This window comes from Talpa europaea (genome assembly GCF_964194135.1).
Source record: "Talpa europaea genome assembly, chromosome: 2".
Taxonomy (NCBI): domain Eukaryota; kingdom Metazoa; phylum Chordata; class Mammalia; order Eulipotyphla; family Talpidae; genus Talpa; species Talpa europaea.
Window position 1 is genome coordinate 14,864,931 of NC_140068.1, and position 14,231 is coordinate 14,879,161.

A 14,231-nucleotide genomic window follows, 5' to 3' on the forward strand; every position below is an offset into this window, starting at 1 on the left:
ATTCTTATTTTAAAAGATCCTTAAAAGATAACTATATAAAATTAAAATAGGAGTAATGTGTTAAATAGTTTAAAAACAAATTAGAAGCAAAATATATGACAACAGTACAAGGATGGAAGAGAGAACTGATGTGTACTGCTGAACACAGAACTGTGAGATTCTTTTTTTTTAAGATTTATTTATTTATGCATACAAGAGCTGGGGTACAGGCCAGACATGTGGAGGGTGAGAGGATTCACCAGAGACAGAGTGGGGAACAGAACAGGCAGACTGACTGAAATACACAGCTGAGGGGAGCAGCGGGCAAGACAGGAGAAGTCTGCTGCACCATGTGGTTAGCTCCCTGGCCAGAGATCGAACTCATGCTTCAGTGGCTGAGTACAGCTTCATAGGTTGCATCTTACCCCGTTGCACCACCAGGGAGGCCCTGAACTGTGAAGTTTTTACCTCACATGTGAAGTGCTGTTATCTGACAGCAGATTGTGATAAATTAAAGATATATTATAAACCTTAGAACAACAATTAAAATTTTTAAAGGCTGACTAAAAAAAACCCCAGATTGCAAACCACCAAGAATAATTGAGCTTGAAATGAGCTGAACACTTTTAAAAAATAGAGCCTCATCTCTTAGAAATAATGACTTAGGGAGAGAAAGAGAAGCAAAGTTGGCAGAATAGATAAGTGTCATAGATTTTGGTAGTAAATAGATTCTGTCATGAATAACTTATTGGAAGATATAATTACAGAGGTAAAAACTTGGTCCAATAGAGAGTGAAATTAGATACACTTTTTTTTCTTTTTCTTCTTTCAGTTTTCACTTAGACGAGAACAAAAATAGATTGTAAACATCACTAAGAAACAGGTTTTCATATACAGGGCCTAGACAGGATGAATCACCAATTAGAATGAGTGTTAGACTAAAATAATCTCTCATAAACTAAAGAACTCTAAACCCATGAAAGGTAGAGATAAAGAAATGCTATTAAAAGAGAGTACAGAAACAGAATTTAAATCGTTTCTTGATAGAAAAGCAATATTTAATTAACTAGCTAGGAAAAACATCCCACAGAATTTACAGCTAACAGGTATTATACTCTTGTCCAAATCTTAAGACACTTTTATCTCCATTCATTTTCCATAAAAAGACATCACAGAACAGAATTCTGGATTCAGGCAGATCTGTTTTCAAATGCTGGATTTTCTACTTACTTACTAGTTAATTTAGTATTAAAATACTAATAATAACTGCATGGAGTCATTTTTAAGATTTATTAGATTGTGAATGAACACTGTCTAAGACTGTCATATGGAAGACAATAAATATAAAAAGACAATAAATAGGGCCTCCCCGGTGGCGCAGCGGTTGAGCGCTGGGTTGCGACGCTGCCCGCGGCATCTGCGACGCCGGTTCGATCCCCGGCTGCTCCCCGGCCACCGGAGGAGGGTCCCACATGGCGCGCAGACCTCTCCTGCCGCCCGCTGCTCCCCTCAGCAGTGTACTTCGGTCCTTCTGCCTGCTCTGCTCCCCGCTCTGGCTCTGGTGAATTCTCTCACCCTCCCGCGCTTCTGACTGTACCCAGTGCATGTATAAACAAAAACAAACAAACAAATAAATAAATAAAACATGCCTCTATAAAAAAAAAAAAATTTTTAAAAAAGACAATAAATAAATATTAGAGAAAACAGTTTAAAGCAATATTTTTTCTGATGGTTGTATTTATAAAAAGCAATAATTGGTTTAGATATTACATATATGCTATCATATATTATCAAAGATGTAACATCTAAGATGTAGGTAAAGTTTAGGATCTTTTTTTAAAAAAAGATTTATTTTATTTATACATCCAAAAACTGGGATATAGGCCAGCAGTGCAGGGGGTGAGAGGATTCACCAGAGACAAAATGGGGCACAGAACAGGGAGGCTCAAGTTTAGGATCTTCAACAAAGTCCTAAAGATGTCATATCCAAATGGTAACCCATCTTTTTATAGTCTCTGCTCGTTTATATTCTCTTCATGAACTTCTTTAAAAATATTAAATTTTCTAGTATATCATGAAGTGATCTTTGAGAAACCTCTAGTATTCCCAGGATCCCTGGTCAGGCACTACTGCTTTAAAAGACCCTAGAGGGCAAAGCTAAGTCATTTTACTGCCAATCAAGTGATAACACTAAAAAAAAAAATCACCAAAGAGATACATCACTTTCTTTTCATTATTTTTGAGATTTTCTATTCAAAAAATTTTAAAGATTGCAAATTTAAGAACACAAGAAAGGAATAAGAACAATGTGAAGCAATATCACCATGAATGAAAATGTTTCATTAAGCGTAAGAACTGAGATGACATCTGACAACAGGTCACAGTCAGAGTCAGAGGCTACTTGATAAAGGAAGTGAAATTTGAGCTTGCTTTTAAAGGAGAAAAGGAAAATGAATTAGTAAAAAGCTATAAGGAAAATAGCCTTCCCAATGCAACATAGTATGTTTGAGGGTAAACAGGCATTAAGGGGCAGGGAACAAGAGAGAGAGAGAGAGAGAGAGAGAGAGAATATAAATAGATGTATATATGTATGTATATATATCTGTATATACATGTATACATATATGTGTATATATTTTCCTTTTCTTCAAAGCTAATCTTGTTGATTATATATATATATATATATATATATGTAGTACTGCCTATTGCTGCCCTGAAAATCTGTACTTAAATCATCATGATCTGTTTTTGTTTGTTTCTTGTTCTTTTGTTTGTTTTTTAGTATTTCTCAGTGAGAAATTTTCTCAAGTCCTGATAGCCTGCTCCAGGGTATATAATAAAAAGAAATAAGAGTCTCTAAGGTACAAAGGAGTTGCAGTTGGCTGACTATTTTCCCCTGTGCATGTAATTTTGTTCTGCTTTGTTTTTGCCAATTACAGATTTCAACATAGAAACAGCCTACTAAAGAAAATAGTCTCTGAATATACAATGTTCTTAATGACTGGTTACTAAGTATTTCCAGATCTTAATTTTGGGTCAGGTCCTTATTGTAATTATTGATTTCACTTTGAAGCTTAAAATAAAAGGATTACTGTGCACTCATACATCCGTCTTATATCCAACTTTAAAATTTTTTTGTTATTTTATATTCCATGTTTGGATCATTTAAGTAATATTGCCAAATGTCTGTTTCAGTAAAAAGTGCTCAACTATTGTCTCAGACATAATGAATCATAATTCCAGAAAGCCCAGAAGTCAATCCATTGAATGACTAAAAATAATATATTCACTAATTCATTCATTTAACAAATATTTTTAAAAGCCTGTCCACGCATGCATACGCACATATTCTAAACTCTTTTGCAGTGATCAATGACTATCTAACCACATGTTTTCAGTTCTGATCTGTTGACCCTGAAGAACTAGAAACTGCAAATAAGTGGGAATTTAAATAAAAGCCAATTTTTTTTCACCCTTTTCAAAATTAGATTACACATTATACTCATAGATTACACATTATACTCATACTCAAGCATCATTCTGCTTCAAAAGAGAGACTACCATGAAAATGTCAACTTACTTGTGATTTCATTAATCTCAGATAAACCTTATGTTCAAACACAAAATTAGAACCCATGAGAAAAATCCAAAGGATCCTTCCTGAAATAATAATATGATGTTTGTCTTAGATGATACACTTATTTCTGTAATCAAAATAATTATTACTATCTCAATTCACCCAATTTTCAATTTTTTTTAACGATTTATTTATTTATACAAGAACTGGGGTACAGGCCAGAGGCACAGGAGGGTAAGAGAATTCACCAGAGACAGAGCAGGGAGCAGAACAGGCAGACGGACCTAAGACACTGCTGAGGGGAACAACGGGCAAGACAGGAGAGGTCTGCTGCGCCATGTGGGTATCTCCCTGGCTGGCCGGGAACCGAACCTGTGCTGCAGAGGCTGTGGACAGCTTTACAGTGCGGCGCTCAACCCACTGCATAACTAGACCAGTTGAGGAGTGAGGCCAAATAAAACAGGTTCATTGCTTAGCGTTTGAGTCTAAGAGCATACCCCAGTTCTACTTTACCAGAAGGTTATTAGAACCTACACAATCATTGACAATGAGGTTCTTGGATGCCCACTCTAGTATTGTTTCATAGATGTGCACAGAAACCCAGGAGGGAGAAAGAGAACAGATAATCTGGATATACTTGGGTCCCTACTTGATATACGATCAACATATCACTAAGATATAGCACCAGTATCCTGTAACAATACTTCATATAGCTATTTAGAACCATTTGGCATAGAATTAAACAATACTATCCTACAATAAAAGCATCTATGCTTAGAGAGCAGAAAATTAGATAATATGACAAGTAGTTTCTATGGTTCACTTGATCTATGTTACCAAGTGATTCAAGATTTCAAAAAGGAAGATGTGAAAGGATATCATTACAAAAACTATGCCCATCACAATCTCTGAGCCACTTTCTTGGAAACTCCCCTTCCCTTTGCCTTGAGAAAAATGGAATGAACATAGTTTCTTCACAAACACTGCAGTTGCCCAGTTTCCACTACCTTACCCTTAAAATGCCCCTGAGTGACAGCAATGTCTCTTCTCTGAGTTGGCATATCTTAGCAAACCCTAAGGGATTGATGACCATCCTCGATTGCTGAGTACAGATAATTATAGGTGGAATAATTTTTGTTTTTATTGCTAGTTTTGTGATTTAGCCATATTCTAGATTGGCAAGAAAAATTTAGCTCTATATCTTGTCAAGTTTTCCCTAATAAAATATTAACTGTAGTCAAGTAGTTGACTGATATTCCTTGATCTCAGGGAAGAGAGACCTTTTTATTAGCCCTAGGAAATAACACATGAATAATGTAAACTAGTCACAGAAATCCCACTATCCCATTCTCCAACATAGAATACTTTCGGAGTGAGAAGTGTCCATACAACAGCAATGCTCAAGACATAAGGGAAAGTCTGTTGGGAAGCTTTGGGAAATATTTTTTTCCAAAGACTAAAAGATTTGCAAGAAGACAATTTTTTGTTCCTGCCCCTTCCTTTTTAATCAGTATACTAGATGTGTGGTTTTGCTGGCAAGAGCTGCTGCAACCACCTTGAGAATCATGAAGTGAAGGCCAGTAAAAGCATGGACATGCCCCCCCCCCAAATGAAGTGTTTAGCCTGAGCAGCTATACTCAGTCTGTGATCACTTTCTCCCAGAGTTCTTGACTTTAAGACATGATCCATCAGAAATTCTACTAATTGCATATAAAATCCTTTCTAGCTGATAAAATTAATGCTTTAAAAATGCACAGTTAAATATTAATGGCCACACACTTTTATTAAAAAATTATATTTATCATCAGATAATTTCCTCCCAGATATTAGGAGATGCAAATACATTCTGTCCAATGACAATCTCTCCATCAGTGTGAAAAGCTAAATATTGCTTTATAGAATAATTACTCATTATCTTCACCAGACATGATTTCCAGAGAGGGAGCATAGAGGCATTTTTCTTTAAAAATAAGTAAATATTCATTATCAAGTTATTGAATATTTCAGTCCTGTAGTTGTGTTAGCTATTCAAATGAAAATGAAAAAAGTTCTAAAGGATGGAAAATTAGCATTAGACGAACTTTTAGATTTAGAGTTAAAATAAATATATAATATAAAAAGAATCCCATAATTTAAACATCTGTCTTTGCAGAGATATAAATGGTTAAATGTAGGAAAGATGGCTACATGTCATTAATTCCTACTATAATATGCCAAGCAGGTAAATTCAATAAAGTCTTTTAGAATAGTTTATAAGAACAGTTTTATGTCATGTATATTTTTGCAAGGAAAATTTTTTTTATTAAATTTGGCCTATCAACTATGTAAAGAGAACAATCAAGTAACAATCTATTATAGTGAAGATACATTTTCAGGTTGCATTATTTTGCATATTCTAAGTGATTAAATTCATAATTAATATTTTTCTAGCAAACTATATATTTTTATATCCAGAATAATTTTAAAGATAAAGTACATATTCTTATATCCTGACATCTAATTCTTTTATATTTAACCTTCCATTCACTACATATGTCTCAGTTATAAAACAAGGATTGTTTAATTTTTTAAGCTGATTAAATGTAAGAGACAACCATAGAGAGAATTTACAAAGCACAGTCTCCTCTATCTGCCCAAGAGATCTATCCCAGTCCTTTATTCCAGACTGTTTCACAGTTTAATCCAGTTATTGTAGCTAAAAGTAAATGATTATTCTCTGGCTGAGCATTTGATCTTTTCAGGGAGAAATAAAGTATGTGTGCTTATGCAGATTCAAGCAGGTTTGTTTCCCACAAAGTATGAAAATATTTTTGATGCTATTATTTTTAGACTAAATTCTCTAATATTCCAAAAGCAAAATTGGTTTGGGATTTTCTCTTGTTACAGCTAAGGAGTCATAAGGTTGTGTATCAAAGACTAAATGGGCACATTCAGAAAAGAATGGCTGTGATTCCCATTCATTGGTATTCTCAAATTGTTTGCATGGTATCTTCCTTATTGTATGTTCAATACATAAACCACATAAGCATGAATCTCTGCACGACTTGGAAAAGCTAGCCAGTTTTTCTATTCCTTAATTGGTATTTTAACCAAACACACACAATAGTTTCTGACTATAATATTCAAAAATGAACAGTTATAGATGAAACTCTGACTTAGGCAATGTTCATGTGCATAGTGTCTTCTTTCACTCATGTTTGGAAACATTCTATTTTCTACAGCACCAATCAATACATCACTAAACCGACTGGACATTCTCACAAAAGTATCTGTGTATCATGGACTTTACAGAGTCAACTGCCAAATATGAATGCCCCTTCCCTACTGCCTAGACCTCCACTTTCCTTGGCAAATCTCATACTAAAGTTGCTAATACTAGTTTTATTGGGAGGACTCCCAGCCATTTCCATATTTTTAAAGTCTCCAGAAAATAAAGTAAATGCATTTTTAAAAATTCTAAAATGCTATGTAAATATAAGTGACCATTGTTTTATCCACTCAGTTTACTGTAACGAAATACCATAGACAGGTATTTTCACCTATTGCCCTTCTCTCGGCATTTCACGTTTGCTCTTCATTCCATCTTTATTCAACAGTCTGCAGTTTCTTCAAGTAATTCAGTCTGCTTCCTATCATCAGGTCTTCAATGTAAGAGGCTCTATACCATGACCCATATCAAAAAGATCACAAACAAGCAGTGTTGGTAAGGATGTATAGAAAAAGGGACACTCTCATACTGTTGGTGGGAATGTAAACTGGTCCAGTACCTACAGAAAGCAGTATGAACGTCTCAAAAATTAAAAATGGGGCCTCCCTGGTGGTGCAGGCGGTTGAGGGCAGTGCTGTGAAGCTGGCCACGCCTTCACAGAGCAGATTCGATCCCGGCCAGCCAGGGAGATACCCACATGGTGCGGCAGACCTCTCTTGTCTCACCTGCTGCTCCCCTCAGCAGTGTATTTCAGTCAGTCTGCCTGTTCTGTCCCCAACTCTGTCTCTGGTGAATCCTCTCACCCTCCTGCACATCTGGCCTGTACCCCAGTTCTTATATGTATGAATAAATAAATCTTAAAAAAAAGATTATAAATGGCTCTATCATACAACCCAACAATTCCACTTCTAAGGATCTATGCAAAGAATATAAAAACACTTAAAGCAAACTTGCTTTCCTGTGTTTATTGCAGCACTATTTACAATATTTATGGGAACAACCTAAGTGCCCCCAAAAAGATAGATGTGGTGTATATGCATGAAGGAATACTACTAAGTGTATACTACAAACAAACAAACAAAACAATCACATGCCATTTGCAGCAAAATGAATGGACTGGAAGGTATTACACTAAGCAAAATAAGCCAGGAGGAAAAAAAATACCAGATGGTGTGACTTATATGTGGAATATAGAGAAACCATACAAAGCGAAGACAATGACAAATTTTTAAGCCACACCTTGGATGTTAACCATAGATCTGAGATACTCAGAGGGGGAGGGTTACTTCAATAAATAAAAAAAAGAGACTCTATACCTAGGATACTTCATCTCCCTTGCTACCTGGTACATACCTACTAATCCTTCAATACTCAAACATTCTTTTTATGAAGTCATTTCTGAGCATCACAGTAAATTAACTAAATTGTACCCTCTCAATATTCAGCACTTCTACCACAGCATGCACACAAAAGTTAATTGGACTATTCTACCTTTCCTTACTAAAACATAAGAAAATTGACAAGGACTCTACCTCCTCAACTTTTTATTCCTAAAAATTAGCAATCACATTTGTAAAGTATTTGACACACAATTTTGTTACGTATTCATTGAGCGGATTTTATCATATGTAATCTTAAAAATGATTTCCCACATATTTTGGGAAATAAATATCTAATGATATACTTTTCAGCACCAAGGCAACTCTAGGGAATATCTTAGAGATGGAGTAGGCAGCTAATTTCCTGTACCCCTTAAATTTGCCTCACATTGCTGGCATTCCCACTGTGTCTGCCTTTGGTACATCAGCCTCCTTGGACTTCATATTAGCAATAAAGTACAAAGAACTCAACTTTGAACAGAAATCAGCCTCGTGGGTTTTTTGGCCTCTTATGCGTCATTTTAAAATTCATCCTCTAAAAGTATACAGTGTTGCATACAAATGAAACCTCAATTTAAAAAAAGTTACAAAAAAAATAAAATAAAACTATATTAAAAGATTTTTCTCATAGCTAAGCTTCCTAATTTGGGGAACTCTACTAAGCCCCAGTATTTTCTTTCAAAATGTGGGTGATGATCATGTTCCTGGGAGACCTGATCCCACAGTAGCAAGGCACTTGTGTTTCTCCAAGAAATGGAAGGATATTAAACTATAAGGAAAAATTAAGACCAAATTAGGAATCTCTTTAGATTTATATTTTGATATATGCCACAAATACCATTAATATAGTAGTTCAAAAAAATCCTTTTAAAACTGTAGAGGGATCCATAAGATAGAGATAACAGCAATGAAACATTTTTTGTTGCTTTCACATAACTACATTTATCTCTAATTAGAAAATAAAGTATATGGTACAGAGAATCTAAAAACAAGTTTTATTTACATCTACAAGCATAGGGTTTTTTTCTATCATTCATTTCAATATTTTGAGGTTTTTAACAATTGTCTTGCCAGCAGTCATTTACAGAAATAATCCATTACTACTCCTTTAAACTTTCACCATTAAAAAGGAAGAGAATGATGAAAAAACTTATTAACTCAATCTGGTCCTTTAGGGAAGAGTAGCTTCAATAAATATGAACAGAGGTTTAAATTCATGTCTGTATTCAAAATGACTGGAGACACACTCATAAATATTCTATTTTATATAAGAAGATGTCTCTTGTAATCAGAGTAATAACCACTGATGATTCAGATATATTTTAAATACTTGATTAAATATTTAATTTCTGCCAACAAATCCATTATGAATTATCCTCCTTAATGATACAAATTTATGCTTTTCAGGTTGATTATAATATATCACATTGAACTGGAAAGAAATTGAGCAAATATTTTGCACAGTTGAGAAAAGGCATTAAAGCCACAGGACTTCTTCTTGTGGTTTCTGTAGAACAGGGACAATATTGCCTCCCACAGCTTTATCAAACAAAATATAGAAAAATCCCCACTTGTTCAAAAACATTTGAAGCAGGCAGAGCATTCTGGCTATTTCCACATAGTTTGGCTAAGTATTTCTTCTACATAGGTAATTCCTTTCAAAAGATCACAATGCAATGAAATACATAATACCTAATTGATTACAATGAATCATTTTTTGATGAGGGAAGTTCAAACTCTTAAAATCCCTCAATTATCACTTTTTTCAGTTTCGTTGAAGTACTGACAAATAAAAGCGTACATAGTTAAGGTGTTCAACATGTTTTTATATCCATATACAGTGTGAAATGACTACTGCAATGAAATTAGCTAACATATCCATCATCTCATAGTTACTTTTTGTAGTGAGGACACTTAAAATGAACTCGCTTAGCACATTTCCAGTATACATACAGCACAGTATTATTAACTATAGTCACCATGCTGTGCATCTGATTCCCAGAATGTATTCATCCTCATAACTGAACTTTTGTACACTTGACCAACATCTCCCATGACCCCATTCCCTAGTCCCTGGCAAACACCTTTCTAAGCTCTACTTTTAAAAACTCAAACTTTTTAGATTCCACATATAAGAGATAGCATGGAGTATTTGCCTTTCGATGTCTGACTTACTTCACTTAGCACAGTGATCTCAAGGTTCATTCATATTGTTGCAAATGGTAAGATTTATCTTCTGTTTTGAGGTTGAATAATAGTTCATTATTCATTTTCTTTAGATATCCCTTCCTTTGGCTACATACCCAGAAATGGGGTGGTTGTATCAGATGGCAGTTCTATTTTTAAGTTTTTGAGAAACTTCCATTCTGTTTTCCATAATGGCTCTATTAATTCACACTAACAACATACCCGGGTTCCTTTTTCTCCACGACCTCACCAGTATTTGTTATCTGTCTTTTTCATACCAGTCATTCAAAGAGGTGTAAGAAAATATTTCATTGTGGGTTTGATTTGCATTTCCCTGATGATGAGTGATGTTGGCCATCTTTTCATATGCCTGTTGGCCATATGCTTGTGTTCTTCTGAAAATATCTATTCAGGTCTTAGCTCACTTTCCATTCAGGTTGTTTTGCTATAGGAGTTCCTTGAGTTCCTTATATATTTTGAATATTATGTCCTTGTCATATATCTAATTTGCAGATATCCTCCACCCCCACTTCACAAGCTGCTTTTTTTTCGCTCTTTTGATTATTTCCTCGGCTGTGCAGAAATTGTTTAGGTTGATACAATACCACTTGTCTATTTTTGCTTTTGTTGCCTGTTTTTGGTGTTATATCCATAAAAATCACTGCTCATACTAATGTCAGGAAATTTTCTCCCTTGTGTTTACACTGGGAAGTCTTACTCTTTACACTCTTACATTTAAATCTTCAATCTATTTAGGGTTGATTTTTAAAAATGGTATGAGACAGTGGCCTATTGTGTATCCTTGACACCCTTTGATTCCTGTCTCCTAACCTGCCCTGCTCGTGCTACTGGGAAGCATGCTCAATCCCTATAACACCATACTATTTTTTGACCTGGCACCACCGCCTTTAGCATTGTTGATCACTCCTGCCAGCACCAATTTTCCAAGCCTATATTTCCTCCTCCCATCCCCTGAGAGTATTACACATTTTAACAGTAGCTTTGGAATCGTCATTCTTTCCAGAATTGGGACTTAGATCCTAATATAGTCAATTTGTCAGGAGGAAGAAAAGCAGTCCAAAGACAGATTGGTAATAGAGGAAATGCAATAAGGAGTTATCCTTGGCAAACCCCATTCATACTGGGTGCCCATCAACTTTACTTCCAGAGATCAGGCAGAGGGAAGTGGAATATGGAAGAAACTTCTCAAGCAATTTTATTAACGATCTTCCTACTGAAGAGAAAAAAGTGCTAGAATTCAATGATCCTTTTTGTTGATATACACAGCCCAGTGTTATCAAATAATTATATCCCTTTTGCCTTCATGTTCCCCCTGTCAACCTAGGAAGTTTGGTGATAAATTATTTATTTGTATTTGAAAAACACCTTATCTTAGTAATAATAGGCAACAGCCTAGATATTGGAATCAAGAGGAATTTTAGGTTCTCTTGTTCTTGTAGAGCTAAAGGGGGACAAATCACCAAATTTCTGGGTTTTTTAAAATGAAATGTTTAAGTATTATCATGTTAAGATTCAAATGAAAAAATTAACAAGGTCCTCATAAAATATGTCCTACACATAAATCATTATCCTGTTTCCACCCCAAATGGGATTAAATTTGCATCAACTCCCTCTCAGTCAGTCTCCCACTTCAAAAGCAACTTGTAACATTTATTTCTAAACAAGATGGCCTGAGTTAGGAATTCAGCTGGAATAAAGGTACAGTCCCTGAAAGGAGCAGGATCGATAGCTTTGGCCTAGTGATACCACACAAGAACAAGCAATCTGATTGTTGTCACACTTATAGTTTAAGAAGAAGTGGCTGAACTTTATGATACCTGAGTGGCTCCCTGATTGGTTTATGTTCAGTCATTTGATTCCCACTTGTGTAATGTTGTTAGATTATTAGACTTTAACAGTGGGATAAGTTCAGTGTTGTCAGGAATGAACAGGTGTTTCGCAGCTGGGAGCTTCCAGAGAGCTAAGGAGTAGAAATGAACCATGTTTTCTGAAATTAGTTCTGGTGATTCTGATATTGAAAAACATTACTCTGTAGATATAGAGAGTTTTTTCAAAAACTATAAAGAGCTCTTTGCAAATAGAGAATAGAACATATCATTGAAAAATTCAAAAGAAGAATATTGTTTAATTGTAGCTATTGATAATAGCATATAGCATTCCACCTCTATTGTTAAAATTACATCTCTGCACACTGACAACTGGATCTGTAGTTTAAGGGATAACAATAATTATGACCATAGAGATTAATTACCCCAATCCATATGAACAAAGAGAAAATAATGCTGTGCTTAACTTCAAATATTTCTGTCTGGCACCAGCTGGACTCAGTCAAACTGTAGAACCAAACTAAAATGGAGTCACTTCAGTCAGAAAAAAATGAGTTGGCTAAGGCATGTACACTAAAGAAAATTAAACCTAACCTTATCGACATTAGTAGTAAGAATTTATAGGTCTTTCCAGAATCAGAAGAAAACACCAGATATTTCCTAAATACCAAGTGTGTTAACATCATCTATGAACTTCCATGTTGCCCTAACTGAGCTACCCAGATCCAAATAACGAAGAACACTTAGAAAACCAAGAAGCTGAAAAAGTGAAATAATATCCACATCAACAGGGCAAGAGTCTCTTCATCTGTGGGGAACTCCTTGCTCCTATAGCCTTGAGTTTCCTGTATGTAGGTTGAAACCTTTGCAATAAATTTAATTTCTGCTTTCCTTTACACTATGTGCAGTTTGGTTTTTGACACTCTAATCCTCATTGTTTGCTCTAAAGGTGAGAAGTGACACACTACTAAAGATAATTTTTATAGCACAATATACACTTAAATACTAAGTTTCAAATTACACTTCCAAAAGAATGGTAATAAATTGATGTTTTGGCCAATGAAGACTGCTTGCCCACTGCTCCTGTTAGCACTACTTTTCCCACTTGCCTCAAGAAGCCTTGCATGAGGTATTTCTGCACCGAGTTTTACAGGGTTTAGTTTATAAAAATTGCTTCTTTCAGGCTTAGAGGTCTGCGATGAAGCTGTGTACTAAGAACCGACCACTTTGGACTTTTCACGCAATTACAACGGATGTTCTCTTAGGCAAGAACTTACTTTTGTGCTTCTGTGATCACGTGCTACAATGCCCATCCACAGCATAAGGCCCAATCCTTGTTATGTGTTAGTCTTTGGTGCCAAGCCTGAAGGGGGGGGGGGGGCTGAGGGAGGAGGGATTACAAGATCTTGGCCCTGAAGCCTCTTGGCTGATACATATACACCATGGAATATTACTCAGCAATCAAAAAAGATAAACTCATGCAATTTGTAGCAACGTGGATGGAGCTAGAAGGGATTATGCTCAGCAAAATAAGCCAGAAAGAAAAAGAAAAATACCAGATGGTCTCACTCTTGTGAGAAAGAGGCTCCCTCTCAGTGAAGAGAAGGAAAAAATATTAAGATATTGGAATGACACGAAGTGTTTTTCTTAAAGTAATTCCTAGGGGAAACCTTTGGGTGTCCCTTGGTCGCGTGCTAACATATTTACTTACATTTCCCTGGAAAGTCTTTCTAAGAATTTTTTTGAGGGAGATAGCTTCATCTGTACCTAAGTAGTGTCTGCTTTCCAAACGCCCTAGGAGAGCGCTTGCACAATCCTTTTCAAACTTCTTAGTCAAGTCACAATTCCCTCCTGCCTCTCCCTTCAAGGGAGCCCCGCCCCTTCAGCGGGAAGCCCCGCCCTAGCTAGACCTGCGTAGAGCCCCGCCTCCTCTTCAGGGTTTCAGCCAATCCGGTCATCCCCACTGCCGTGCAGCAGAACTATCGCGAGACTCCAACTGCGGGCCTCCATTGTCTTTCACCGTGTGGACTTGCGCAGAAGAGACTCCTGAAGCC